A 25,430-nucleotide genomic window follows, 5' to 3' on the forward strand; every position below is an offset into this window, starting at 1 on the left:
ACAACTCACATTTTCCGTTTTCGATCGGTTTACCCAAGTCCGACTAAACTCCAATTTTCGTCCGATTCTCGTCCAGGAACTTCAGGAAACCTGTGTGAATCTTAATTTAGTCACATACCTCAAAAACTCCATATCTAACACTCAAGAAACTCCTCAGATCTAGATAAAATCGAAACAAGAAGTTCGGAACCTTACTTTGTCCGTTCTCGGATTTTCTTGCCGGAATGAGTGGATTCCACCACCCGAACTCCTTTTCCAGCACTGAGAGAAGTATTGCTTCGAAGTTTCTTGCCTTGGATTCAATCTCCAATGGCGATTTGTCATCTCTGTTCTTCCTCTCTCCCAAACCCTAACTTCTTCTCCTTTCTCCATCCTCTCTCTCTTTTTCTTTTCTTTTCTCTTTCTCTTTCTTCTTGGAGCCCAAACAACTAGACCCCTTGGGTAAGACCATTTTGCCCCTATGTTGTTATTTTTATTTTATTCATTTATTCATCTAAAAATTCGGGTATTACAATTCTCCCCACCTTAGGAACTTTCGTCCTCGAAAGTTTGTCTTCCCCGAAAGGGTTCGGGGTAAGACCTCCTCGTGTCATCCTCATAATCCTAGGTGGCTTCATTGTCTTGATGGTTTTCCCATAAGACCTTGGCTAATGGAATCTTCCTTTACGTGGTTTCCTTACATCACGTGTCATTATCCCTATGGATTTTTAATCATACGTTAGATTCTCCTGAAGAGAAAGTGTCTCGTGATCAATTATGTGAGTGGGATTCGGAGTGTACTTTCTCATCAATGATACATGGAGTACGTTGTGCACTGCGACGAGCGTGGGTGGTAATGCTAGTCTGTATGCCACGGGCCCTACCATTTCTAGGATTTCGAAGGGTCCCACGAACCTCGGGCTCAACATGCCCTTCTTCCCAAACCTTAGCACTCCTCTCATTGGACTACTTTCGGGAAGACGTGATCACCCACCGCAAACTCGAGGTCTTTCCTACGAGAGTCTGCATAACTATTTTGCCGACTTTGTGCAGAGAGTATCTGTAACGACCCAGATCCACCGCTAGCAGATATTGTCCTCTTTGGGCTTTCCCTTTCGGGCTTCCCCTCAAGGCTTTAAAACGCGTCTGCAAAGGGAAGGTTTCCACACCCTTTGTTCTCCTCTCCAACCAATGTGGTGATGGTGTCAATATAACACATGCGGAAGCAATTTGGATATTAGGCACTTTTAGAACATCAATTATTGTAAATAACTAGCATGTTCATAAGTATTAAAACTTAATGAGTTGAAATACTAACCTTTTGTAGTTCAAACTCCTTTTGCCTCACGAACCGGTTTCGAACCACCACTAGTGTCTTCTTCACTATCCTCCGGCCTTAGAACGGGATTGTGGAATCCGGTGAGTGACTAAACTTGGGAGGGATTTTGTATATGTGAAAGAGAGTGTTTGTGAGAGGTTTTTCTCAAGGTTTTTCATCAAGATGAAGAAGAATCCCTTCCAAGTATCATGATCACTCTATTTAAAGAGTCAAGTTTGCATGTTCATGCAAACTTGAGATCACCAATTTTGACACTTAAAATTCCACTCAAATGTTTGGGATTATGTGGCAAGCATGCATGTTTGAGTTAACAAAATTTTGACACTCAAAATTCCACTCAAACTTGTGGGGTTTATTTGGCAAACATGCAAGTTTGGTTTAACCAAATTTTGACACCTCAAAATTCCACTAACATGGATTTTTCCATTAGATGAAAGTCAACATTTTGACTTTCTTCATTTTAATTCAAACAATTAATTTGAATAATGAATTTTAAATTAAAGTAACATTAAATGATTAATTAAACTATTTAATTAATATTTAATATTAATTCAAATGTCAATCCCAATCAATTCCGACACATAATTGATTAAGATATTTAAATCTTATTTAAATATCTCAGATTCTCTCTTTTCGTTTAATTTGTAAATAAAACAAAATTGCGGTTAAATATATCGTATATATGTAACGCATATTCCCTAATTTGAATTCGAACACTTCGAACTCACTCGTCACACTGTTCTATGGTTTAGTCCGATATGAGCTAGCAGAGGAACCTAATGGACCTATAGATCATGGGCTCCAACGATCCAAGATTAACCGATTAAACTCATTAACCTTGTTAACCAACATTCGTTAACTACTACGACACTCCACTATAGCCTAGTAGTTGCACTCCCCTCACTATAGATATATTTCTGTCCATCTGATATAACCATGATTAGTAAGTCGATCCTTCACAGGTTGTTCGTAACTAGAGCTGGGTCAATTTACCGTTTTACCCCTGAAGTTACTTCTTGTTCCTTATGTCTCACTGATCCTCTAATGAACAATTGGTTTTTGGTCCAACCAGTAAACCGAATCCCTCTCAGGCCAATGAGAGGGTGGGGCCCCTTGTTCAAGACCTGGAGTCAGTGCTTAAGGGAACTACCTTTCTTCTATCCCTAAAAGTGGGTAGGAGTGAATTTCGTCTTGCACCCCACGTCCCCAGCCATTCACCCAGTCTTACCCCTGAAATGGGAGGCCTGTTGAGTCGGCGAACTAGAGCCACTCTCACCCATGCAAATCTAAGGATAATTCCGAATAAACAGGAGTTCATGGTTAGCTCAGGATTAAAACTGAGTTACCTAGGTTATCGAATGAAAAGAAAATCAGTCTCAACAGTAAACGACTTTATAAAGTGAGAGTGGTTTTCTTCATGGTCCGATCTTATGCAATACTCATTGCATAGGACGCCCCCACTCACATGTCTCCACATGCACAATTTAGTGATCACATTGTTTATATCATATACAAAAGTGGGCTGCATCCATAGTGTCCCCAGAATAAGGTCCTCAACCTTATCCTTATACTATAGATCATTTTGACTATATACTTAAACTTGATCCACTCTTATGTCTCTACATATAGTTCAAGTAATCATACTATAGCCAGAGTGTTCTTAGTTTATTGGATTTAGATTAATGATCGTAAAGTTCACTTTATTCAATAACAATTTTTACTGAATAAACATCAATAATAACTTTATTGAAAATAGAATATATCTTTGTTTACAAACAATGAGTTTTAGGACATAAAACCCAACATGTGGGACATCACAAAATCCTCTGTCTGATTTTCTGTACTGCTGCGTTAGTAGTCTGTACCAACTCTGGCCCCAACAACTGTTTCTTGCCTACCTCCTCCTAGAATATAGGAGTTCTACACCTCCGCCCATATAGAGCTTCAAATGGTGTCATCTGAACAGTTGCCTGATAACTATTGTAGTTGGCAAATTCCACAATGGCCAGGTGCTCATTCCAGCAACCTGCGAAGTCTATAACACACGCCCTCAACATATCTTTTAGGGTTTGATTAAGTCTTTCGGTTTGTTTATCTGTCTAAGGATGGAATGCACTACTGAACTTGAGTTGTGTTCCCAACGCCTTCTATAACCCTTTCCATTAGTCAGAAGTAAACTTAGCATCCCTATCAGACACAATGGACACTTGTACGCCGTGCAAACGGACTACTTCCTTGACGTGCAACTGGGCCCATGGTCCACTCAATAAGTGGCTTATCTGGAATAGAGTGGGCTGCTCTGGTCAATTGTCTTCAATTGCCCAGATGACGTTGAAGTCTCGTCGAGCCTTCGGTAGGTCCGAGATGAAATCCATACCTTTTCCTCTCATTTCCACGCTGGAATATTCAGCGATTGCAACAACCCTGTTGGTTATTGTCTCGAGACCTTTACATGCTGTCAGGTCAAACACCGACTCACATACTCAACTACGTCCTTCTTCTTTCCTAGTCACCAATACCTACACTTTAAATCCTGTCACGTTTAGTACTACCAGGGTGAAATGTGTATGACGTGTTGTGTGCCTCAGTCATCATTTCTTGTAGAATCTTCTCATCTCGAGGTACGCATAATCGGTCCTGCCACATCATACCCCCCTTCAGAAGAAAATGAATATCCCTCTGGTCTCTCAGTTTCTTGCTGACCCCAGATCCTACTGAGATGCGTATCAACTCTCTGAGCTTCAATGATACATCTCTTGAGGGTGGGTTGGATTGAAAGTTGCGCTAATTGGGCGGTGACGCCTCTAACCAAGACCTCTATTCCAGCCCTTTATATCTCATCCTGTAGATACCTCAGTCTCGTGCTCAGGGCGGATGTGCGGCCTGTCTTCCTACTCAAGGCATCTACACTCCATTGGCTTTTCTTAGGTGGTAAAGTATTTCAATATCATAGTCCTTAACTAGTCCTAACCACCTCCGTTATCTGATGTTCAGCCTTTTTTGTGTAAACATATGCTAAGGCTCTTGTGGTCAGCATACACCTGAACTCTCTTGCCATACAGGTGGTGACGCTAGGTTCTCAATGCATACACCACAGTTGCTATCTCTAAACCGTGGGTGGGGTAGTTGCGCTCATACTCTTTCATTTGTCTAGAGGTGTAGGCTATCACTTTGCCCTTTTTGCATGAGTACACACCCTACCCCTATTCCTGAGGCGTCACTATAAACCACAAGTCCACCTGACCCATCAAGCACTGAAAGTACAGGTGCAGTGGCCAACCTCGTTCTCAGTTTCAGAAAAATCTGTTCACACTCTAGTGTCCAAACATAGAGTTCCCTTCTTGGTCAACTGTGTCACGCTGCTGAGGTCTTAGGAAATCTTGTACAAACCTTTTATAAAAGCCTACTAGACCTAGAGCACTCCTTACTTTAGTGACAGTGGTTGGTCTAGACCATTTCAAAATTACTTCAATCTTAGCGGGATCCACCGTTATTCCCTGCTTTGATACTATGTGATCAAGAAAGGTCACCTCCTACAGCCAGGATTCGCACTTCGTGAATTTAGCATACAACTGGTGGGCTCTCAATAGAGTTAAAACATTCCTCAAGTGTTCCTCATACTCTACCTCAGACTTAACACACACCAGAATGTCATCAACGAACAAATCACGAAGATGTCTAGGAATTCCTTAAATGCTCTGTTCGTCAGTTCCATAAAACTGCAGAAACGTTAAATTAAACCAAAAGACATGACTATGAACTCATAATGTCCATAGCGGCTTCTAAAGGCTGTTTTAAGTATGTCTTCCCCTTTGGTTCTCATCTAGCGATATCCCGACCTTGTCGAGGCGGTCTTTACTACTTCTCCAAAATGGCCTAGTAATTTCATCTCATTTAGCCAACTTTTTGCTCAGCGAGACGCCCTGTAACGTGACTCGTTTAAGTACTAATACCCATCTGGGCTAAGTACGGGTTCTTTTGGAAGTAAAGATCCTTACATAAGTTCTTTACGTTCACCTAGGTTAACCCCTGTCGTATCTTTTATGACTGAGCTAGACACATTTTCTCATAGTGATATCTCATCACTGGTTCTTTTTCGAGCACGTGAACCTTTCAAGTTCTTGTACAAGATCCTAGGGAACTCTCTGAAAACTTTGGTTTGGTAGCTAGCCTCTCTCGAACTTTGAGGGTGCTACATCTAGTGTCTTCTCTAATACATATCATGTCTCTGCTAGCCTTACCTGTTTACAAGTCACCATCTCACTATCCTTCAGGTAATTTCCAAAATCACGTTATTTGGAAGTTCTACCTCTACCTGAGAATGCTTCACAAGTTTGGCATTACACTCGTGTATGAAACTGGAGTTCTACTCTTTGTAGTCCGGATCACCTACACAAGGGTTGGTTCTTATTAAAGCCCATCTGGACTTTCTTCCTTCAGACGGCAAAGGCATGACCATAGCTTGACCTCTTTTCTTTCTGTTCTCAACCCTGAGGTTCGTTGGACTACCTTGACAGTTCCACGTCCTTCACCTTGTGAGTATACATGCCCTGACAAAAGGATAGGTTAGAATACAATGTTATAGTTCTGATAACCACGTGCTGCCTTTGAACTTGGTTCTCTCCACCAAGGTCCAAAGCGACATGTCATCCATTGGGTGATCCTTTAGTAGGAATATCCTACACCCCATGACTCATTAGTGGCATAAAAGCGCACATCTCACTTATGGAAGTCCATAAACCTGAAATTATATCACGAAGACTCCAACCAACCTTGAATCCATGGCCCCCATAGTTTCGCTCTCTCTGTTGGTGAATCTTATCTCTCGACTTCCAACTTAACCAAACTCACTGTGAAAATGGTTTGCTTGAGGGGTGCTTAATTCCTACAGTGGCTGCCCTTACTTGTAAGAACGATGTTGTCTGGGTCTACTATGTGGTTAAGACAACTCTATGTTGTCTAGGCCTACTACGTGATCTCCATGGAGGCATGCTTGACATGTAGAATTATGGTCATGGGAGGCTGGGTCATAGGTATATCATCTCGTACTGGGCCTTAAAAAGAAAATCTCATGTACATTTCTAAGGGTTGGACGTCACGCGTTCTGCGGAGTCACCTTTTTGCCTTCCTAAGGCCAATAAACTAAAACATGACCCCTCTCGGCCTCCTCACAATAACTCGAATCTAGCATCAACATACAAAGGGAATGTTCACTTTTAACACCCTAAAGCGTTAACCCAAAACATACATCAAGTTCTTACTGGCATTACATCATATCATAACCTACTAAACAAGGTTAGACAGCGTACCTGGTCGCGGCGAGGTATGTCATCAAGCTGAGTTACAGAGGTGTACGACTCTCTATCCTAGAAAAAAGTCTACAAAATCAAAACCCGACTGCTCTGATACCAATCTGTCAAGACCCGATTTTTGATTCTTCAGAATCAAAACCCGACTGCTCTGATACCAATCTGTCACGACCCGATTTTCGAGGCTTCGAAGAATCGAAATCGTGACTAAAAGAACGAAATCGAAAACAAACAAAAAGAAAAGAAAAGAAAAGAAAAGCAAAGTAAAAGGATAAAAATACCATTCAATTAAAACAAAAGAGAAAGAAGATTTGTTTCGAAAATATTACAAAGGAAATTGCAAATGTAAAAATGAAATACAAAATTAAAATCAAATATGTCAAATGGAAAATATAATTATGAAGAAAAATACAAAAGACTCTAAATATGAAAACGGACAAAGGACTCTAAAAGACCGACCAGGGACTGACGCTCCGGAACGACACCCCTCTGTGACCGCACAGCTCTCGAACACCTCCCCGTATCGACAGGTACCTGAAAAACAAGGGGAGAAAGGGGTGAGTATAAAAATAAACTCAGTAAGCAGCCTACTTGTAGCCCAAACAACTAGACCCCTTGGGTAAGAGTAGGGGAAAAATGACCATTTTGCCCCTATGTTGTTATTTTTATTTTATTTATTTTTTCATCTAAAAATTCGGGTATTACATAAACTATCAGTCAAGCGGCTTCTCTCCTACAGCAGATCTCGGATTTCTTGAGTAGGCGGGTGGACCTGAAGGCCGTTTAGGGCTTGAAACCCTTTCCATAGGGGGCCTTGCCGCAAGATAGGCCATAGGAGCAAATGAGCTACCCATTTTTGAGTTAAGCCAGGAGTGTCTTTCTCGAATGAAAACATCAATCATCTTTGGGGCAGAAGGTTTCTTTCTCGTGGTGGCTTCCCGTGTAAGGAGAAAAGCTGTCCATATTAATCGTGTATATTCTTGCTATCTCGAGTTTACCTAATCCTAATAAACGCTATCTAATGTACTCGCATCTTTCATCGGTTTTTTTCTGAGACTCATCAAAACTGGAGACGTGGTTAGGCTAGCAAGTTGAACCTGATCATCCATCGGATGCACACCCGTACTTCGTTTGCCTCGTCAAGGGACCCCGGACACTTCCCTTGCACAGTTTCCGGTGGAGACGGGGAAATTAGAGTGGGGGCAAAAGTCTCGTAATCTTTTGAGTATCGAGATGGCCGGTAACCTGGCTAGAGAAGCTCCCATGTGGTTTAGAATGAGTATCCACCAGGACTACGGGGAATTCCTAAGGGAATAGTCCGAGAACAAAGTGCGGGAGGAATTTCCTTGTCTTGTCATGAGCAACAATCAACTGACCTTGCTATCTACGAGACAACATAGCTGGGTTGGGTAGGATGTGAAGAAATGGAAATAGCATGCATTCCCCTTGCCCCGTACTAAGAGGTTCCCCGTATCGCCTAGCCCTGAGATATTGATATTAGGAGTTGGGTGCTTGAGAAGGACCAATCAGAGGCAGAAAATGCATCCATTCCATCCATGTACGTATAAAAAACAGATGGAGGTCATCAGGCAGCCTATCTGACCCGGACAAGGAGTTTAGTTGGCTGCCGGCAAGTCTGTCCCCTTCGGATACAGATGAAAGACTGGGCTTTCGCTCTCGCCCTAAACGAATGAATTGACGGAGAGGAACGAAGCAGCGAGAGGAAGTAACTCCACGAGAAGAGGAGAGGGAGTAAGTAGCTCGAGATCAATCTGAGGGGACCGGCTAGATCAAGACTAGGAGAGATGATCCCCAGGACGAGAAGAATCCATACACTCAATCCATTGCTTCTACCCCTCCCCAATGCAGCCGGGACCCGTACTCAGACTTCAGCCACTATAGTTCAAATGCAGCCTGACGACTGAGTGAAGGTTGGGAGTGGGCTGCTCGAGTACGATCTAAAACGATCTCACATTCCAGAAAGAACCGGACAATGGGAAGCCTTCGTTGAGTAATGGGAAGCGGGCTAGTCCCCGAAAAAGCCTTGCCAACTATAAGAAAGAGTTGTGGCTCAAAATCAATCAGCAGTTCCTAGGTTCTCAGTAACGTGGCCAGTTAGCGGGCAGGAGGGAGGGAAGCTTACCTTGACTTGTTGTCCGGGCAGATAACACAGCCACTCGCTATTTCCAAACACAAAATCAGTTGTATCACCCAGCCCCAATTTAGAGTTGGATTTATGGCAAACAAGGAATTTCCGGCAATAAGGATATCATAAACATAGTTTGACAATATTCTAATCTCACCATCCATTATTGGAGTTTCAATACAATGATCGTCGAACGAAATCTCATATCGCTAATAGCTTGATGAAACTTAAGGTACCATACCACTGTTTCAAGTCATATAAAGAAAGACTTTCTTAGCTTGCAAACCTGATCTTCATGCCCAAGAACCTAAAAACCTGGCCTGGAGGTTGTACCATTACCATATATATAAATCCTCGAGTTCACATTTCAAAATACTGTTTGTTTTGACATCCCCATCTGATCTCATTCAAAATCCAAATGAGCGACCATAGCAGCGACAATTCTAATAGATGTCAACTTCTCCACAGGAGCAAATCTTTCTTCATAATCAATCCCACCCCATCCATTGTGAGATGTGAGAAGCCCCGAGCAACCAATCGCGCCAACGAGATAAAAATAGAGCCGTCACTCTTGCGCTTCACCTGTCATACCTTGACTACACGGAACGAGAAAATTCGATTGGCTTCACTCCTTCTGGTAATGAGACAAGTTCCCATGTCTCATTCTGATTTAAGGTGTTCAGGCAGAAATCTCCTCTTTCATCGCCCCACTCTTTCAGGCCAGCCGCTTCTTCAAATGAGCTTGGCTCTTCTTTTTTCTGGAGAGGCACAAGACTGTTCAAGTGTCAGAATGTCTGCATAGCTGGCTTCTGTATACTTGGGATTGATTGGGCTTCCTGATCCTTGTCGATCTTCTAATTCGGCTATCAAACACAGTGCCTTCAGTAGGGATCCTCTTGAATATCTTGTTGCTCTCTTCTAGACATGCATCACTCTTTGTTAACGGGTCACGGGCCTTGGGCTTTTTTTTCTCTGACAGGAGGGCTTCGTGTAGCTTTTTGACTCAGGTCCAGAGTGACTCACAATATCAGGCTCTTGTTGCTCAGGTGCTTGTGCCTGCATACGGAAGTCTAGCATCCCGGAATATGGCAGTACTACATTTTTGGAGGACCACCATGATGATGCCTCATCGAAAACGAGATGTGGAGAAATAGATTTTGTAGTCGGATCAATGCACCTCAACCTACGCGGATCATAGCCGACAAAGATGCACCAACTAGCCCGCCTTCTTTTCTAGCTTCGTCCGTAACTGCTCAGAACACATAGCAGACGCAACCAAAAACTTTTCAATGTTGGTAAGGAAAAGCTAATTTTGCTTGGGGTTTCCTTTTTCAAAACAGCGGTTGTACGTTCTTCGCATGCGCATCATGCTTCGACAAGTTTCACCCTTCTTTCTGCAACTCTATTTTGCTGTGGAGTGTGTTGTCTGAGCAGCTAAACGAATGACGTACCTGAATCATCAAACTCTTGCAACGTGTATTCTCCACCATTGTTAGTTCTCAGGCATCTTTTTCTTTGATTGAGTTCATTTTCTACCCCTCTCTTTAGGATCTTCACTCTCATTTCCTTGGCCAGAGAACAGTCTCAACAAAGTAATCATTCTTTCACCCTCTGATTCTTTCTCTTCTTCTTTAATGTCTTTTTTCTTTCAATCCTTTAACTGAACTAGTTTTGATCAATCTTTCTTCTGTTTATAGGTCCGAGTTATTTGGGTTTTGTCTTCAACGCCACGGATTGATTGATTTCCCATCAGAGGACTAGAGGAGGCCGCCGGCTGCCGACAGCAACGCCATCTGAGTATGAGCGGGTTCTGGTGCTTGAAAGGGGCGAAGAAGCGAGACGAGAAAAGAAAAGGGAGGAGAGGGTCAAAGACATGAAACCGAGTTGTAGAGGTGAAGGGGCGAAGAAGCGAGACTAGAAAGGAAAGGAGAGGGGCGGTGTTCCGTACGTAAAGCCTAATCTGATGACCCAATCAGTCTTCCTCACCACTCTCATGGAGGTGCTTTCGACTCCCCGGTGCAAGCCTGAACCTCCGAAGACGGCGTCCCCAATGCCCGAGGCCGGGTTCTTGACGGCGTGCTATCAATGCCGGGTTCTATAGTCGAGCCGATCAATAATTCTATGGAAGGTCAGGTCAGGGGTGAATTGGGACCTCCGAGTGGTGAGCCAGTCCTATGAGTGGGTTGAGAGGGCTATCTTAGGTTAGGCCGGAGCTCAAGAATTGGCAATCGGCAGTCAGAGATGGGCTATTGGAAGCCGGTGTTGATCCCTATAATTGTTTGACTTTGGATCATTCAATGGGTACCAAGATTGGTGGTTCGACATTCGACAGTTCTGGTCGTAGACACAGTGTTGCTGATCTCCTCAGCTATGCGAAAGCTTTGAATATGAGAGTGCAGTCTATGCAAGCTATGCAAGTGTTGAAAGAATTCTTTTAGCCTCTTCTTCGTGGATCAAAGAAATCGGCAATTGGGGTTGTTTTTCGCGACCAAAGAAAGAGGGCCATGCAATGCAAAGGGAGAGGATCACCTCTGTGTTGGGGCTCTTGGAAGCCAATAGCTTCCGCTTCTGAGTGGCATTGGACCGAGGCCATCCCTCTCATCGTGGTGAATTCCTCTGTCTCATCACTTCCCTTATGTCGGACAGTTCCTCTATGAGAACCCCCGAAATGGCATCTCAATTGTGCCCCCAATCCCATTGGAGCACTCTCTGATACAAGTCCTGGGCATAACCAATTCAGGGACAGGGGCTTACCTTGAAGCAACTTCCAATCTCATACCTTTTGTCTCCCCGGCTCGCTCTCTTTTCATTTGGAACCCAGCTTCACCACTCTATCTCACTGTGGCTACCCTGATGGAGAAGATTACTGGGCCACTCTCTGTTCACTCCGGTTGCCATCTACAGATGTCAAGGTTAACCCAATTGTACGGTTCAACTACTTTAGTAATCCGGGTGATGTATGTGGAGCGGCGTGTGAATGCCACCTGCAAGATCGGTGATGTACTGAGGAGCCGCTCCATGGAGGATTTCCAATTCAGGGAATGGTTTGTTTAGGGGCCGAGATTGAAGATACGTGGGGCCTGCATTGCCCATTGATCAATCAAATGATCGGCTGATGGGAGAGTTTTGCCCGCAGTGAGTACTATATGGCACTACCATGGTGGATGCCTTGTGGGCAAGGTAGTTGATCGCAATTTCAGGGTTATTGGGATTGATGCTTTCCGAGTTGTTGATGGTTCGATATTCACTGTATCACCAGGGACCAATGCCCAGTCCCCTCTTTTGATGCTTGGACGGTCAGTGTCTTTCTTGTTATCTGAATGCTTCAGTCTTTTTGTTGGTTTGTTAGAGTTGACTACTTACCCTGTTGTGCCAAAAGTAACTATAAGCGGACTTTGCTGCGAATCTGCTAGCCATTTACCAGTATTTCCTCTTCTGCTTCTATTTTTGGGTTTCTTCTTCTCCTTTCCCCTTGTGAACACAATCAAATCCGAACAAATAAGAAATTGGTTATTCTCTCCAACCGATTAAGAAAAAAGATTGAAAATACCCTCTCGGGTTTCTCTTTCATTTGCCAGTTCCAAATCCGCATTGTCAGTCAACTGCTGCACCATTTTTCTTACAGGATGTCAAGTTAAAGAAGATAAGGCGAGTCAAAGGTCCGAAACCCAATAAAACATTTATACTCGTAGCCAGACCGAAAAAAGATGTGGGAGCAATGGCACTCGATCACAAACCCTCTCTTTCCCTTTCTGTAAATTACTTGGTATTTTTGTCTTCTTCGCCCTTCCCTGTCCAGCTCAAGCTGATTAAAAAAATGGTTCTGTTTCGGAAAGCGTTCCGCCCCTCAGTCTTGGACATTTTGGCGGGACTTTCCCTGCCCTACATTCCAGTCACGAATCCAAAACTTCTCGCTCCCATCGGCCGGCTCTTCCCTTTGGCTACTCTAAAAAAGGTACTGATGCTTCACACCCCATCTCGACGAAAATCAGGAAACTTATTGCAACTACATAAAAAACCGAGAAAAAAAGACGTGAACGGCCCCTTTCTTGGAACTAATTCATAGGGATAGGGGGCAACGTGTGATATATCAAAATATAGAAGAAGAAAAGATATGCAGCATCCACTTGGTGCTCATAATATCTTTCTCCATGTTTTTTGTATAAGGGATTCTTTCTCGGAAGGGAGCTAGGGAGATTTAGATCGATCGAATCTACTGACTAATTGGTTTAGCTTATCGATGTCCTTGAGTCCAATGAGGATAAAAGGGATGGATGGCCCAACTTCTTTAGCATTTTATAGGAGTGGATAACAGCGGGAAAAAGGATGAAGTATTAGCATTAGCGTGAGAGAGCAGAAAATTACACTAAACAAAACAGAAAGAGAAAGGCATAGTGTAGTTCAGGGGGACTCATCATGAGTATTTATTATTATACTCAACGCAAGCATCACTAAGGTCATAATATCTTTCTCCGACAAAAGTCGAATAACAGAAGTATGAAAAAGAAAGGGGGACCCATGTGAAGCAAACCAGCAACCAGATATTACCAAAGGCAAGAACGGTCCGCACCAGTATGGGGGCAGGGTATTTAGGCTCCTCCCTCTCGTACGCCACCGGTTAGGTAAGAAACAAACTCAGGGATGGGGGATAGTGGAAAGAATCAGGTCAGATTTAGCCGGGACGTGCTAGCCGCCCTCGGGGCACGAGATTCCATTCCAGTTTTCGAGGCCCAAAAGCTCGAAGCATCCCAGCTATGAAGATGAAGAGACACTCCTAGTTACCAAGTGGCCCGTTTGGTTGATGATTCATTCACCCGCTTGCTCGCTTCCAACACAAGCACGCTATCCTTTGTTCGCCCTCTACCACACGGAACGGCTCCCCTAAAAAAAAGGGGCACTTAGACGCCCTAGGTCCATTAAAACCTTTTCTCCCTTATTATCAATCAAAGAGAAGGCAGCCGATGCGGCTTGATGTCTCAGACCATTACATTAAGCATACAAAAAGGCAATGTAACAAGGGGCCAAGCGTACCTACCGTGAAGGAACAGGATGAGGCAGAAGTACTTCCCGCGCATACTAGTATTAGATAAAATGGTTCCAACTCCGTGTATGCCTTCGGTTAAAAAGGTAGACAGAGTCAACCTCCATACACCTCTGGTCATTCCCAGCCTTTCTATTAGAGTGAGAATGAGGGGGATACTGAAGATGTACAGTCAACCAACCAGGGGAGGATGGGCCTCAGGGGGGATAAAACCATTCAACACTGACTCTTTTACAGGGAATGTAAACAAAGTTCCACTCCCAAACCTACCATCTCAAGTTCAGAGTAAACCATCTCCACAGCAAGACACCTTCCACTCCAATTAGGCCAAAAAAAATAGATAGATGATAGAATAGAATTTGATAAGAAAAGGTCCTTACAGGAGAAGGAATAAGGAGTTTCGTCTTGACTGACTGTTCTGTCGAATGAATCGATAGTCTTTACAGGAGAGTAAGTAAATGAACTCAAACTGAATGAAGGGAATATCGGTGAAGGAGCGAAAGCTGTGAGACCGAGTTGTAGAGGCGAACGAGCTCTGGCAGTGAGACCAAGAGGGAGAGGAGCGAAGCTGCTTTACCTTAAGGGGAGGGGAAGGAGCTTGAGCTGATCTTTCTTCTTCTTTTCTTGTTGTTCAATCTTGTTCAGGAAATGGAATTGTGAAACTGTCAGGTGAAGAAAATCCTTCTTCTTCTCATCCTTCTTAATTACCTCTAGCCTTAAATAGCCCTAAAAATAGACAGAGGCATCAACTCAAATTAATTTCAGCTGCTTTCGTTAGTGAAAAAGAGAAATGGCCCCCAAAAATAGGGAGAGGCATCAACTCTAATTAATTTCCTATGCTTCATTAGTGAAAAAGCTAAATAGCCAAAAATCTCGGGAAAACGTAAAAAGAATTTATTGAAGCTGCAGCTGTGAGTTCAAAAGTTCAATGGCCCATAAAATAGGGAGAGGATAGAATTAGATAAGAATTGGTCCTTAAAGGATCAGGAGAATGAATCGGGAGTCTTTCTCTTTGTCATGTCTCCCTTCTTTCTTTGATTTACTCGATAGTAAAGGTTCTTCAATCAATTCATTCTTGAACTGTAAAGGAGAAGGAATGTTTCATCTTGAGTTTCGTCTTTCCTTGAAACACTTGAAGGGGAAGAGAAAGAGAAAGAAGGAATCTTTCGGATACTTACAGTTAAGTCGAATTGATTCTTCGATAGTCTTGACTTATTAATTACCTTTACTCTCTTTTATCCCCAAAAATACGGGGGATGATTGAATTTCTTTGATTTCAGCTCCAGCTATTAGGGGAAAACCTCTTTTAATGTTTTACCCCTATGTTGGATACAAAATATTTGATTGAAGCTCCAGCTATTAGGTAAAAGGGTCTTTTAAGGTTTTACAGTTATATGGGGATATAATTTCTTTTCTTGAAACTGCTTTACCGAGGGAAAAAGCTCTTTTAATGTTTTACCCCTATGTTGGATAGAAAAGAATTTATTGACGCTGCTGCTAAGGTGAAGGAGAAAGATCAGTTAAAGAAGGAAGAAAGAGTCTTTCTTCCAGTTCACTCGAATGAATCTTGAGTCTTTTGTCTTGACTGACTGTTTCGTCTTTCCTTCCAGTTCACTCTCATTCATAAGTCGTCTCCCTTCTTTCAAAGACTGTAAAGGTTCAGGTTCAGGTGATTACCATACATCCAGCCGCTTTACTTACCTTGTTCAATCAGGGACAGGAGAAAGAATCTTGTCTTGCTTCAGTCTTTCAATTGGGATTTCATTCATTTACTCGGTGATTGAGCTTCTCTTTCTTTTCCTATTTATTCACTGTAAACTCTGTCTGAGTCTTCTGACTTCTTTCTTTGATTTACTCACTCTCCCGACTGTAAAGGTGAAGGAGCTGATCAGCCAGCCTATTTACCTAAAGAATAGTGGAAACCTGAGTTTACGAGGGGCGAAGCCACGAGACCGATAGGGAGAGGGGAAGGGGCGAAGAAGCTCGACTGGAAAGGAGAGGGGCGGGAGCCCGAGCAAGCAAGAAAGTCAGTTCCTTCCAACCCAGCCAGCCAGCAAGAAAGAGGAGCCCGAGGTTCAGTCAGGGGCAGGTTCATAAGTAATAGGCCAGCCAGGAGAGGAGGTTACAGTTAAAGAAGGATTGAGTTCAGGGGAAGGATCAAAGAAAAGAAAGAATGAATAGTGAAACAAACCCTCGTTCAAGTTCAATCAGGGAAGAGGGAAGTAGTGATTGATTGAGTTTACCTTGTCTTTGAGTTAACAAGAAGGGAAGAGGGAAGTAGCTAATGAGTTTACCTTGTCTTTTAATATAGAAAGAGGGAAGTAGTTATTTCATTTACAGACAGAGTGTTCAAGAATAAAGAGGAGCGCAGCAGACTGATAGTTTACGTCAGGAGTAAAGGAGAAAGACTACTAGCTATATTACCGAGTGACAAGAAGGGAATAGCGGGGCAGGCAATGGAATTGTTCAACCGATAGGTTAAAGAGTTTACCTTGGTTACAGTCTTTGAATGAGGAGCCCGAGGTTCAGTAGCTCAGGTCATATCGGGCAAGGAGAAAGAATACATCAATAGGTGAGAAGGGGAAGGTTTTCTCTTTCGTCTTTCGTTTCGTCTTTCCTTGAGTCTTTGTTTACAGTTAAATATAAATAGGAATAGGTTCACGAGTTCACTCTCATTCATCTTTAGTTTCGTCTTTCAAAGAAGCTGCTAATTCATTTCTTCTTCTGCTTTCTTGAACTGTAAACTCTCTTTCTTTTTTTCTTTCATTCTCCGTAAAAAAGGGAAAGCATATTCAATTCATTCGTTCTCTTTTCTTTACCTTCTTCTCACTTCTCATCCAGCGGCTTACCCAGTTTACCTTACCCTGTGAAACAGTGAAATCAGTCTCATTAATCGATAGTCTTTCTCTTTGGCTTTTACCGAGAACAAAGAATAATAGTGAAAGAAGCAAACTCACTAACAGAGCTTTACCTTCCTTGTTCAAGAATAAAGAAAGAGGAGCCCGAGGGGAAGGAGCGCGAGGTTCGTTCAGGGAATATCGTCAAAGAGAAGAGAATGAATCTTTCTTCTTCAATCAATCCATTCTGTAAAGGGAGAGGATTTCATTCATTTACTCGACAAAGGTTCAGGAGTATATAAAGTAAATCAGTTGTAAAGCTCAGGGAAGGTCATATCGTAGAGTATAAGGGTTTGGTTTCGTCTTCTTTTCTTACTTACTGTTCAGTCGCTTTACCCTCATTTTCTTCGTTTACTTGAATAAATGGGTTCAGCCCCAATGGAATTGTTCAACCCATAAGGAAAGATCAGAGACCAATAAAAGGAAGAAGACGACGGACGCTTTACCTTGTTTAGAGTGAAAGAAGAATAGCCCTACCTAGTTCAGTTCAAGAAGAATCGTCCAGGCCGGAAGATGCATCCAATAAATAGCCTGATTCTTTTTTTCTTACTATTTCCTGTAACAGCTATATAAAGTGCGGAGTTGATTGTGTTTGAAGGTTCAGGATCAAGAACCAATGAGACGAGAACGAAGAGAAGAGGATTTCATTCATTTACTTGACTGGAAAGCAGCTAATTCATTGATTCTTTCACAGTAAAGTCTCATTCAATCAAATAGTAGCTTTACCTCGTTCAATCAGGAAAAGGGTCGAAGACGTGAGACGAGAAAAGGGAGGAGAGGGTGTCGGTTGAGTCTTGACTGACTTCCCGCCCGCTCAGTCAATCTCATTAATGGTGACGAGGTTCAGTTAGGAGCTTCTCTTTCTTTCAAACTCTCATTAATCTTTATTATGATTTGATTGAAGATTCTTCTTCTTCTTCTTCTAGAATTGACTCTCTACCAGTTCAGTCTCATTCTCTGTCTTGCTTTTGACTTTCTCTTTGACTCCTCTCCTTGTAAAATCAGGTTCAGGTTTCGGCTTAGTTTACTGTGCAAAGAAGAAGATAGGTGAAAGAAGGGAATGAGAGAATCTCAACTGCTTTGCCTTGGCTTTGAAGAAAAGAGAAATGCAAGAAGATGGATGAGAAGGAAGCGAACAATTCTGTGGTAGTTCATTCATAGGGGTTTAGTTACTCAAATCTGATTAATTTCTTTGCCTTTAGTTAGGGGAGCCCGAGTTTCAGGAGAGAAACGCATTAATAGTAAGAAGGAGCCAAGCCGAGTTAGTTGGGAGAGAAGCGCTCACATTTAGTTTTACGCGCTGGAATAGAAGGAGTGAGACCGATAGCTGCTTTTAGCTCTTTCATATGCTCCATTGTAAAGGAGAAAGAAAATGTATCTTTACCTGGCTCAATCAGAAATAGGTCAATGAGCATAAGGAATAGGATCATGAATCTCAGCTGCTTTACCTCGTGAAAGAAAAGGGGCTTCGCCTTGAGACCCTACGGGCGAAGAGGCGAAGACGCGAGACAAAGGAGAGGGTCGAAGACATGAAACCGAGTTTACGAGGTGAGAGGTCTCAGACGTGAGACGAGAAAAGGGAGGAGAGGGGAGAGGTTTCATCTTGACTTTCAAGACTTTCTTTTTCAGGAGCAGTTAAGTTTTCTTCTGTAAAAAGGATAGGTAGAGGAATAAGACTATAGGCAGATAGAGATAGAGTGTACGTTTTGATTGATACTTCACTGCTTGCCCTACCACAGAACGGAGACTAGCTCATCGGAGGAAGGATTAATGCATCGAAGCCTGATTGGATGGGGAATCCTCACAATTCTCTACCCGATAGATATCCCTATGAGAGCTTTGAAGTGAGTCGGGGAGCTATCATACATAACATATGCTTTTGATACTCTGGCAAGAGGGGTTGAACTAGCATTTCCAGTTCCAGGGGTCTCGTTCTCATTTAGGATGCCCCTTTACTCCAGCTATCCCGTAATGTACTTATACTCATCCTCTATCTATCCAGTATAATGTACTTAGAGAAGCGTTAGGTTGCTTCTACTAGATGCTTTCTAAGTCAGTCACACTTGGTTGGTTACATCGACCTAAATCTTGTAACTATCTTTATTGTTGGTTGAACTCATTGCATATCATATGTCCTCCCAAGTTTTCTTTCACTTCTCATCTAGGGAGAAGAGCCAAGCAAGCAATGAGCTTAGACAAGGAACCGGGAACATGAGAGTCAATTTAATCCTCAGCCTACCTAGTAGTTACCGAGTCTTTGATAAGAGAGGGCTTTACCTCCTTCAATCAGTCCAATAGAAGAGCAGAAAGAAAGATGCTTTAACCTATTTACTTACCTCCTCGTGAAAGAGAAGAAAAATCAAGTGATTGAGCAAATCTTGATTGAATTTGTTGAGTCTGAAGAATCAAAGGCAAAGGAAAGCAAAGAAAGAGAACATACACTAAAATAGAAATAGTGAAACCAACCAACCCCAGTAAATAAAAGAAGAAGGATTTCATACGCTTTACCGAGGGAAATCAGTCAAAGGTTCATAAGTAGGGAGAAGAGGTGAATGAGTTTACTGTTCATGGAAAGAACAAGAGCAGGTTCAGGAGCAGAGCAATGAAACCGATAGGTGAATGAGCTTCTCTTTCATTTTCTTTTCTTACTGTTACATCTAAAGAGTCTTGACTTGTTGGAGGGAGAGGGAGAGGTCAAGGTGCTGCAGGGTTTCGGTTGAGTCTTTCTTTACTGGATGAATTAGCTATGAACCTATTTCCCTTGTTTACTCTTCCAGAAGGATTCAAGGAGAGAAAGAAGCTAAGCAGCTTTCCCTAGTCTTTGAATAAATAGTGAAACCCGAGTAAAAAAGTGAAATCTTGTTCAGTCTCATTCTGTTTACTCACTTGAGAGTATCCGTTTACCTCCTTCATTCAAACAAAGAGAAAGAGCTACAGAATATGCTTTACCTCCTTCAAGAATTAATAGGAAAAGGGGAAGGTTGTCTCTTACAGGGAATATCGTATAAGGGGAATTAATCTTATTGAGTCTTTACACAGTTCAAGAAGAGAAATAGGTTAGGTTCAATCAGGCGAAGGGAAGAACAGAGAAGAGACCGAGGAGTTTCATGTTCAAGAAGAAATAGGTGAAAGAAAGAATCTTTCTATTCTATCTTACCGAGTAAAAGAGCGAAATCTGGTTACGGAGCTTGACTTGACCTTCTCCTCATCATCCAGCCTATTCACCTTACCTTGTTACCTTACCTTATGATTGAGTTCTGTAGAATGAATAAGGAGGTTCGTCTTGACTTCCTAATTCATAAGTTTACACAGTTCAAGAAGGATTGATTGATTGAATATGCTCTAATTCATCTTGAGTAGGGTCTTTCCTTTCTCTTTTTGGTTTGTTTACTTCCTCTCTCCCCCCTTCTTTCTTTGTTCCGCTTCAGTAGCTTAGAGAATAGGGGTTTCGATCATCAGGTAATATCAGTTCATTTCGGAGAAAGAATGCTGCTTTAGAGTGAAAGAATGTAATATCGGTCCAGGAGAATGAATCGGAAAGGTGCGAAGCCACAAGACCTAGTTTACCTCCTTCCGGGAAGGGATGGTCATAGAGGAAAAGAAGAATAGTCCTGTTTACCCTCCTTGTTCAATCAGGTTCGTTCAGTAGTTCAGGATCATTCTCGTTTCATTAGATTCTTCCTTTAGTCTTTCACTGTAAAAAAGGATACGAGTTCCTTCTTTCTTTCTAGAATTGACTCTCCTGCCGGTGATTTGATTGAGCTTAATCTCATTTGACTCCCCCTGTCTGTAAAGTCTCATTCATTTGATTCCCCCTTCATTGATTTAAACAACACTAGACAAGGAATATCCATCTGATTCTGATTCTTGCATTCTGTAAAGGTCAAGCATTTCATTCATATAGCTCTTTACCGAGTCTTTGTTTGAGTTCAATCATTCGAATTAATCTTCTTTCCTTCCTGCCAGATTAGTCTTTTCTGTAGTCTCCCAAATTTCATTCTCGTCAAGTTCAGGCAATGAAATTGTTCAACCGAGTTGTAGAGGTGAAGGGGAAGGTTCCGTCTAGAATTGACTCTCCGGTTCCAGATCATACATAATAGCTTTAGAGTGAAAGGTTCACAATCACTTCTCTCAGAGTCATTCTTCTTGAGTCGTGACTTTCGGTGAAGCATTGAAGGTTCTGGTTCCGGTTTCACTATCTCTTTTCTTTCTTTTCTTTCCTACTCTCCTATAAAGTGAAGGAAAATAGCTTGACCGAGTTCTCCAAGGCAAGGGAATATCGTCAAAGGTGATCCTCTCTTTCTCTTAGTTTACAGTTCATAAATAGGTAATGGAATCTTTCTTCTTTCTTTACTATTTAAGAATCACTTCCATCTGGGACAGGCAATGGGTGAACCCTACAGGTGAATGAGTTTACAGTCGAGTAAATGAATTAGCGGCTTGCTTTACCTAGTCTTTGAATAAAGAGGAACGGAATAGAGGTGAGGGATCATAATAGCTTTAGAGTGAAATCTGGTCAGGGAATGCATAAAGGAAAGGCTGAATGAGTAAGTACAGTAGTGAGGGGAGAAGCAGATAGGTTCAAGAATAAATGGGTTGACGAAGACTGAGTTCAATCTGTCTGGGTCCTGAAGTAGTGAAGGAAAGAACAGAGAAAGACAAGTAGTTCAACCCTTGAGGAGAGTAGTAAATTCATATGCTCTCATTCATCTTTCGTGGTTACAGTTCCGGAAAGAAGGATTGATTGATTGAATATGCGAGTTCAGTCTCATTCTCTCTGGTTCGGGTTACAAGCAGTCAAGTAAATAAGAAAAGAAAAAGAAAAGGAGTTAAGTCAATGAATCTTACTGTCGAGTAAGTGAAAGAAGGGACAGGAGAGAAGCCAGCTGCTTTACCTCCTTCAATCTATCTATCTGGTTCAGGATCAAGAGCAGTTAAAGAAGGTCAGTCAGTGAATAGAGGTTCAGGAGAGAGGCCTATGTTACCGAGTTAAAGAATAGAATAGTCTTTGAATAATAACTCACAATAACTGCACCACAAGTAGTGAAGGATCATGAAAATAGCTTTCTTTACCGAGTCTTTAAGGAATGGTCCTGGTTTTCGCTTCATTCTTTCAATTCTCTTGATTTACTCTCTCTCCCGTAAAGAAGGTTAGCTTTACCTCCTGTCCTAAAAAAGGTCATATCGGAAAAGGTTACGCTGGTTGAACTATCTCTTTGCTTTTCTTTACTCGACTGTAAATATCTGATTCTTTCTCCTCAGGTGATTGAGAATGAATCTTATTGAGTTGAGTCTTGAGTTGAAACACTTCCCCCCTGAAAACACTGTCAATGATTGAATGAAAGAAGAAATAGGAAAAAGATAAATCATCGAGAGTCTTTCCTTCCGAAAATTAATAGGTTCAAGAATCAATAGGTGAAGGATTTCATGACTCTCCTCTCCTGTATAAAGTTCAGGGAATATCAGTTCCGGTTCAGTAGCTCTTTTGGGTTGGTTGAGTCTCATTCATCTTCAGTCTTTCCTTCCTGTTCCGGAGAATGTAATCTTTCTTCTTCTTTGACAGTGAATGAAGAGAGAATAAATTCATGAATTAGCGGCTTTACCTCATTAAAAAAAAGAGCTACTTCACCTATTTCCCTTGGGTTTGAAAGAAAAGGTGACGGAGTGAAATCAGGAAAAGGTTTTGGTTCTTCAAATAGCGCTTTACCTAATCAGGGACAGGCAATGGAATTGGTTCAGTTCAATCGACAGGTGAAGGAGCGAAGCGACCCTGTTTACTGTTCTTCAAGTGATTGAGTGAAGGAGCTTGACTAGAGAGTATAAGAGTGTTTGAATAGTGAAACCCTTTCTTGTTTACAGTCGAGTAAAGTCAATTCATTAGCGGCTTAACCTTGTGTTTGAAGGAATAAATAGGGAGAGGTCAATGAGTTTACTGTGTTTGAATAAATAGGTATAGGATCAGAGATAGTTCAACCCTCCTTCAATCAGTCCAATGCAGGGTTACGAGAAGAGGGAGGGAGTAAGTAGCTAGCTCGACGAGACGACTATAAAAGGTGATTGAGTGAAGCAGCTTTACCCTAAAAGAAGGGAATAGATAAAAGAAAGAAAAGGTTAAGGGGAAGGATCCTGAATCAATAGGCTTTATTTACCAGAGAGTAAAAGAGTGAAAGGTGAACAATCACTTCCTGTTCAATCTCATTCTTGTTTCGGATTGAATGAATTGACTGACTCTCATGTAAAAGGGAATACAGGGGCAGGGGAAGGAGTGAGACCTTGTTTACTGTTCGTTCAGTAGCTCAGGGAAGTAGAATGAGTTCAATCAGCTCAGGGGATAGAGCTTTACCTGATTCTCATACAGCCGCTTTACTGAGTTCAACCACTCGACCGATAGGTTCATGGTCAGGTGTTTACTGTTCTTCAAGTGATTGAGTTCCGGGTCATGGGAAAGAGCTTCTCTTCCTGTTACAGTTCCGGAGAAAGACTAACTACTATGTTACCTCCTGAAATAAGGGAAAATGGGCAAAAGCATCCCTTTTTACCGTGGTGGATGGAATTAATCAGAATTGAAGCAGCTTTCGTGAGTGACAAAGTGAAATAGCCCAAAATCCCGGGAAAGTAGATACTCTCATTCATTGAAGCAGCTTTTGTTAGTTCAAAAGTGAAACATCCCTTTTTCACGGGAAAGTATCGAGGAACTAAATCTGAAATGGTCTTTACAGGCAAAAGAGTGAACGAAGGTTTTGGGGAACGGGCGAAGGGTTTCAGTTTCCTCTCCCTTCTTTCTTTGTTCCTGTTTCGGGAAGGGTTTCATGAAGTAGCGAAGGGCATAGTAGAGGGGCAGCGAAAGGAATAGAGTATAAGGTTACGGAGTTCAATTAGGAGGAGAAGGAGTCTTTGTCTTGTCTCCTGTCTTTCCTTGAAACACTTTCTTGAACTGTAAAGGAATAGAGGATTCGTCTTCTTTCAAACACGTACAACTCGTTCAATCTGGTCCGGGTTCAATAGCTAATTAATTCATTTACTCACTCTCCTGTAAACGAGAATGATTCGTTTCGTCTTTCCTCTCGTTCCGGTTCCGGTTCATGAGTAAGTAGCTAGTTGGCAGTTCAAGAGTGAAATCCGTCCCATTCTCTGATTATTCTTCAAATAGCTTTACCTCAATAAATAAGGGAAGGTCATATCGATTCATAAGTCGCTCTCCTGTCAAGCAGTCTCATGAATAAATAGGAGCTTTCTTTCGGTCAGGGAATACGAGGGAAGGTTCTATCTCTTATCTTTGATTTACTCTACCTTCCTTTCATTCATTGAAAGAATAAATAGGGACAGGTTCAGTATCTGTAGGATCAGGATAATGAGTCTGACAGTTCACTCTCATTCATGTTCCATTTCATTCAATAGTAGTTCAATCAGGTTTATGAGCGAAGAGGGAAAGAAAGAAGGAATTATCATCATTTAGTTAGGTAGCTGAAGAAGAAGAAAAAGGTATTGAAGATAGAAGTTTAATCATCAATCAAATACGAACAACCAACCACGTAACAAAGGAGAGGAGCGAAGCGAACATCCATCCAGCCTATTTACTGAGTGAAAGAATAAATAAATGGGTTACGGCTGGAGTTAAGGAGCGAAGGGAGAGGTTGAGCTTCTCATCCAGCTTACCTAGTTCAACCCGAGTGAAAGAAGAATCGGAGTAGAGTCTTTCCTTGAAACACTTTCTTTTGAAGGGAGAGTCCGTCGAATGAGTGAAAGAAGGGCCGGACTGAGGTAGTTTCGTCTCATAAGTAGTTCAGTCTAATAAATAGTCTTTACTTACAGTCGAATGAATAAGGAGAGCTACTTACTTCCGGTTCAGTCAAGCTCTACTGTCAAATGTTTACTGTTCCTGTTCCAGAGTAAGTAGCTCTACTGTCAAGCTGCTAATGAATAGCCGGACTCTACCTTCTTTCTTTGCTCCGGGTCTGGTTCCGGAGGAAGTAGCTCTCCTGTCAGCTAATTCATTGATTCTTGAACAGTAAAGGAATATCTTCTTCTAGCATTCTATTCAGGGTCAGGAGTAAACAGATCCACAGAAAGAGTGAAATCAACCATCTATGCTATTTACCGAGGGAAAGAAGGGAATGGAATATAGGGCCAGGTTCCATCATTCATTTACTCGACTGTAAAACAGCTAAGGAGTGAAACCGCTCGACCTATAGGGAGAGGAGTTCAATCTGGTTCGTTCCGGTCAGGGTTGAAGGAAGTAGCTCAAGTCATATAGGAAAAGGTTACGGTTCCGGAGTGCAAGGATATTTCATTAATGTTTCGGCTTTCCTTCCTATACATCCTAATTACGGAGTTCAATCTGGTTCCGGGGACAAAAGAGTCCATTCAGTCCTCCAGTTTACCTCCTTCTGGTCAGAGAGGGTAAGGAGAAGAGAATGAATAAGGAGTCTCGTCTTTGGTTACTGTTCAATCAGCTCAGGGAATATTGGTTCGTTCAGTCTCATCTTGTCTTATTCTTTGATAAAGGTAAAGTCGAATTCATCTTTTCCTGCTTTCATCTTTCCTTTCTTTTTCAATACATTCATTCATTTCCTCTCTCTTCATATGCTCCCCTATAAAAAAGATAGGTTCAATTAGGTTCCTTCACTTCTCTTTTATTCTCGTCAGGTTGTTCCGGCGGGATCCTTCATCTTGTTGAGTTTTGAGTCTTGAGTTCGTCTTTCAAAGCAGCTAAGGAAAT

At 42.1% G+C, this 25,430-nt stretch overlaps 1 pseudogene; it reads left to right on the plus strand.

Annotated features, from left to right (window-relative positions):
* The first annotated feature begins 9,413 nt into the window (after positions 1 to 9,413).
* The window catches only part of LOC147792658 ((R)-mandelonitrile lyase-like), an 84,403-nt pseudogene continuing 68,386 nt past the window's right edge, over positions 9,414 to 25,430 (plus strand).

This window comes from Cucurbita pepo, chromosome 5 (genome assembly GCF_057944985.1).
Source record: "Cucurbita pepo subsp. pepo isolate OVF chromosome 5, ASM5794498v1, whole genome shotgun sequence".
Classification (NCBI taxonomy): Eukaryota; Viridiplantae; Streptophyta; class Magnoliopsida; order Cucurbitales; family Cucurbitaceae; genus Cucurbita; species Cucurbita pepo.